Source organism: Triticum urartu, chromosome 3 (assembly GCF_003073215.2).
Source record: "Triticum urartu cultivar G1812 chromosome 3, Tu2.1, whole genome shotgun sequence".
NCBI lineage: Eukaryota > Viridiplantae > Streptophyta > Magnoliopsida > Poales > Poaceae > Triticum > Triticum urartu.
Window position 1 is genome coordinate 87,142,442 of NC_053024.1, and position 6,157 is coordinate 87,148,598.

The following is a 6,157-nucleotide window of genomic DNA, read 5'->3' on the forward strand; positions in this document are numbered from 1 at the left end:
CAATCACCATTAACTGATCTACTTGCATGTCGACTGACCTCCTACCTTTTCTGTTTAATACATGATCTAGGAGAGGCCCAGTGGAGTCTGCACAAACAAGGTTGAGTTACACATGAAAGGGCGTACGTACAAGTCAAGTGATGTGTCAAGCTCGTGCATAAATTGATCATAAAAACCCAAATCAATTGTATCGCTTTTATTTGTCGGGGAACTAACCAATGATCTTGAGGGTCACCTTTGGCTCTTGTTCATATCTGCTCTGCAGCTCTGGAAAGCCCCAAGTAATTGGTGTCGTTCCTTTGCCGCTGCAGTGATTTTACTCCTATATAACATTAAGAATGCACGCACTGCAGCCAGAAGCTGGCTGCTCGCTCTGACTGCTTTCTGCCAACCGCTGAGTCGATCCGATCCATGTCAATTTGGCAAAATTTCGCTCGGACTGCTTTCTGCCAACCGCTGAGCCAGAAGCTGGCTGCTGCTTTCTGCTCCACGGCCTTGCAGTAGCCCAACACTTGCCGATTCATACGGGACAGAGGAGCCAATTTGGCATAATTCTTGGGCATGACCATCCGGTTCACCGAATTCTGTACTACTACTTGTAGCTCGCCGCAGGTCCGTGTCATCCAGATCCGGGCATGACTCTGTAGGTGCACGCACCGAGAAGTGTGTGTGTGGATGGCAAGCAAAGGCTCCAGAACAGGATCAATGATCTCATACCACTTTTTGTTGCCGAGAAGGATCAACGTAAAAGCTATCTCAATGAATGGCACACTCACACGATCAAATGTTACAAGACACACAAAATTCTTGTGCGGCATTCAACTAGCAGAATTTTTTTTTTTTTTTGCTTGTCTATTCATTTGACCACTACTTGAGCCGTTCAGGTACAAATAGGAAGGGAGAAAGGCATGAGTTGGACCGAGCTTCATGGCAATGCCATCCCAAAGCCACTCACTCCAGAACCCCAACATTGCTGCCGCAATCGCTAGGTCTCATGCCATCCCATATAGCAACCACAACAGTCTACATAAAGAAATAAACCAGCAGCCAAGTCGTGTGCATACACACACGACATGGCGCGTTATTTGCTGGCCGAGGAATAAAGGAAACTAGGGTTCATGTGACGTTGACTAACACAGAAGACGCTGTGCTAAGTTGCGGGTAAATTGGGGCCACATGCCATTACGGTAGAGACCCTCTTTAAGATAGGCGGTGGCACGGCGGAGTTCTTCCTTGAGCCTCATATTCTCTGTACACAGGCGTTGGTGCTCCGAGGTATCCTGAGTTTTTAGTATCACCCCTGCGCATTTGAGGCATGTCTTGTGTTCAACAACCCACTTGATAGCTTGGTTTTCATCTTTTAGCATCTGGTTCTCTCCCTGAAGATTTTTGGTGTCCTGTAGTTGCCTCTTGCCCTGCATTTATTAATTTCAAGTATGCGTCATTTTAGTGGGTTAGCAAAGTATGCATGCTACCATGTTCACGAGGGGATTATATAGTACTACATTGTAATATTAGATGACCAATAATGCTACTATTTTTAGTGGGGTTTGTACTGTTTAACAGTAAAACTTGCATAGCTGCATGTCTTAGGTGACCCATGTGCCCAAATGTTATGTAATTCACTGTGGAAAAGAATGGAATATATACCTTGCTGGAGGAGCGTTTGTTTTGGAACCAAAACTTGACCTGCAGGGCACTCATGCCAAGCCTCTCGCTAAGGTCTTGCCGGAGTTTCGCATCTGGATAAGGGCTTTCTTGGAACACACTACATATCACGTTAATGAAAATGGATTAGCACACATCTTTTTTGATAGGTAAGAAACATTGATTGAGTATGTATTGTACACTTCAAGTTATTGGATTTGTTCTCCACGGAGACGGTTATAATTTGCACGCCTTGTCACCATTCTCTGCTCACTATTGATCTCTCCATCGTTATTGTTGCCTTTGTCTGCAGCAGCAGCGTTGGCATCGTCAGTGTTGCCCATGTTGGTAGTGGCTCCCAGTAGGCCATGCATCTCATCACCATTCTCGTGCTGGAGTAGGTGGCCCTGCTCGCTTGTGATGAAGAGGTCCAACATATTTTGCACATCACTGTTGTATTCCGGCAACTCCCCATCCATGGTGATCTGTTATCATGAAACAAAATATTTATTCTCATGTGTAGACTTATTAAAGGTAGCAATGAACAAATATCTTAAGAAAAAAGAATGCGGTAGTGAAAAATGAAATCAAGTAGACTTTAATTGCCAATGTAGTACATTTAGATTTAGATTTTAATTTCCAACATAGTTGGATGTTACTCCACATTAAGAATACTTAAAATTCATCTGTATGAGTTTCCTAGACCGAGATGTAATCAAGTAGACTTAAATTACTCTCAAAAAGTATATTGACATAATTTCCTGAATTCACTATCACATATTCATGATTATCTACGCTGATTACTTCAATAATTTCTAAACGTATATGCCCTACATAGTAATGCAAAACTATTACTTTCTTATCTCATCGTGTTCTTTTATATGTATCAGAAAATCCTTACTCTATCTATATATACATTGGTATCTATCTACGGACTCCGTATGTGATATAAATAAACAAGACCCTACATACAATAAGATAAGTACCAACTACTCCTACAATTGTAGAAGCAAGATATTAAAATATAATATGCGAGGGAAATCATATTAGCCATAAATAATAGCATCATAGGCATGATAATACAATCAGATCTATGAATATATACAATCAGATCTACGTATAGCAAGATCCTAGCCTTCTCCCAAGCAAAGTGATGAAATGCTACTTTCTTTGTGTATCCACTCACTCCATGGTGGATCTACCTTTTTTCCAAGAATACAAGGGATGAGAGATGTCACGGAGTATTCCTGCTCAACATTAGAAGCTATATATCCAAGGATAACTAGAGTAGAAGGGTATAAACATTACTAGATGAATGGCTTAAGGAAATACAGATGGCTTCGGTTGTCGTCCTCCTTAGAACTTCGATAGGCGAGAAAGTACACGAACCTGTTTTGTTCCTACTGATATATCAAACTCATTCAGCAAAGTAGCTATGACCATCCGAATTTAAAGCCATGAGCAGCATGCAAATTTTTGCCATGACCCATGATTAATGCAAGCAATTACTTCTATCCAAATATAAGGCTCATATATATATCATGGATTTTGCATTGGCCTATATATAGGTCATATTTAATACTCATTAAGCATATTTGTGGAGTGAATATTGGCATATCGATACAATATATTATGCTATTAAAACAATATAAATTGCTTCTTCATACAATCAATAGAAAAGAACGACTTTGATCGATAATATATTTGTAGATCTAAATGATATACATGGACATAACGATTTCTTTAGTTAATAATAAATATGTAGTATGTTTTTTTGGAAGAAAAACTTCCTATGCACACAATAGAAAAGAACACCAACAATAACTTGTATCCAAGTATAAGGCTCACATGCCATGGATATTGATAGTTGTGGCATGTCCTATACATAGGGCATAATTAATACTCATTAATCCTATTTGTGGAGTGAATATTTCCACATTTATAACAATATATTATATGATTACAACAATAGGAAAAGGGTGGTTCTGATTATCTATATACATAATATACATGGACATAAACGGGTGGTTGTGATCCATTATATGTTGTAGACCAACATGATATACATGCACATAAAGAGTTCTTCAACCAATACAACATACAATGTATGTTATTTTTCGGAAAAAAAAAACTTCCAGTTGATTCATCCACTATTAAGGGAGCACAAAGAATACCAGGACTAATAGAAATTACATCTAGGTCAGTGACAACAACAAGCACTGGAGTGAGCTGAAGATGCGCCGCCATCATCGCCCCTCTCTCTCACTGATGTCGGCGAAAAAATTTTGTAGTAGTTAGACGGGAGTCCTCACGACAAGGCCTCATAGGACCACTACACTAGAGCAGCAACCATCGCCAATAAAGAGAAGCGTAGATCATGATTCATTAATCAATTTCTAGCGCATTTCCCTTCCCGGTGGCACCACCAGTGTCAATGTGCAAGTCACTCAAGCAACCCGGCTCCAATGACGATGGCCCTGCATGGCACTGGAATGCCCACCTGTCATGGACTTACTAGCCGATTCACCCGGCCCGCCACGATCTTGACCCAGCAAAATGTGGCTTTGGCCCGGTGGCGGGCCTTAGACTCCCGCGCGCTGGCAAGAATCGACGGGCGGCGCCCAATGAGAGTGGCCCCGGGCGCGACCCGTCGGTCCACCTATCATGGACCTCCCAGCCGGGTCTCCTGGGTACGAGCCGTCCGGGAAGATCGGACGAATCGGATCATCCCTGAGAGGCTACAGCCGCATGCCACAAAGCAACCGATGGCACATATGCTCTCATAGCCCGTGGATCTCTCGTGTGATCCGACCCCAATGACGATGGCCCCTCACGCACTAAGTGATCCACCTATCATGGACCATCCAACCAAGTTAATCGGGTTAGACGCTACCCGACTCAGCCCATGGCTTTGGCCCGACGTGGGGTATACACACCACCAGGAGGGTCCGGATGTGCCACCACGCGGGTGCGGGTGCGCGTCGAGTACCACCCAAGGGTAGTGGCCTCGGGCTGGCATGCAGTCCATCCGTCATGTACCCTCCAGGTAGGTCGCCCACGCGCAAGCTATCCGGGCAAATCGGATGGCTTGCATCGGCCTTGAGAGCCTCCCGCCGCAAACCCACTGCTTACCGATGACCAGGAGCCTCTCTTCGCCGTGAGGAGCCCAAGGATGCTGGTATTCCAGCATCCTTTATAGGATTAATGACTATGATCATTCATGGCATGATCTTGCATAGGCATTACGTCCGTGATATGCAGATCATTATCCAGCTGCATCTTCATCTAATACTCCACCCCAAGCCTACTATCCAACATTAAGTTTATAATAAACAAAGCATTGCAATAAGTATGATGGCATAGTGTACACAATAGAACTATCATATGTAAGTGATTAAGAAAGTACAATTTTATCCTTAGTGGCAACAATACAATATGTGTCCAATCCCTTATTGTCAATAGGGTCAAACTCACCGCAAGGTTGAACTCACTACCATGCACAAATATCTATAAAGAACTACCTACCAATCATGGTCAGAGATGACAAATAGATTGAGAAGCATACACTTGTGGACCAAAGAAACTTCATAAGGTTAAATATAATTCAAGGAACAATCTGATAATAAAGTGACAATTCATCATATTCTAACAAACATAAACAATGATTACATTTTATTGATGCCGATCATGTCAGGCACCTCATGAGAATTTTGTATTGAATCACTTGAGAGAGAGAGGCTGCCATCTAGCTACGGGTATGGACCATAACGTCCTAAGGAAACTACTCACACAAGTTTTTGATGGTAACAAGGTTGATGAGATGGCTCCAGTAATGGATTCACCCTCCAGCGGGATGCTGGTACAGGCCTCCAGATTAGATCTCCCCGGAACAGAAACTTGTGGCGGCGGAAAAAAGCATGGAAAAATGGTATAGATGTTTTCGAAAAATATGGGGTTTATGGGCAAAGGAATCGGCGCAAGGCGGTGCTAGGGGGCCCCACATGTCTACTCCATGAGGTGGCCCCCTGGCCTCTCCCATCACTTATTGGAATCTTCTATATTACCTCCGTCCTGGTTTATTAGTCCCCTATGTAATTTGTGCTAAATTTTTACCAAAAATTTAACTGACAAGTCTTCTGTGCTTTTGAACGGTGTACCTGGTTGGCAATTTCAGTGCAAATGTGGAGTACGCCAAGGAGATCCCATGTCTCACCTCATTTTTATCATTGCGGCCGATCTCTTGTAGTCTGCCATTAACGAAGCACTTGATCAAGGCCTAATCAGACAGCCCATCCCTCCCAAAGGTGATGCAAAGTATCCGGTAATCCAGTATGCGGGTGACACTATCATAGTGTTGCCGGGGTGTCTTCTCCAAGCAGCCAAGATAAAACAAATTCTTAAAGACTACGCCACCTTCATTGGCCTTAAGATATTTTCATAAATCCACACAAGTGCCTATCAACACGCCGGCGGACACTTGCAATGCTCTGGCCAACCTTTTTGGTTGCAC

At 43.0% G+C, this 6,157-nt stretch overlaps 1 pseudogene; it reads right to left on the bottom strand.

Moving 5' to 3' along the window:
- Positions 1-946: 946 nt before the first annotated feature.
- Positions 947-2,126, bottom strand: LOC125548031 (annotated as a pseudogene).
- Positions 2,127-6,157: the final 4,031 nt, after the last annotated feature.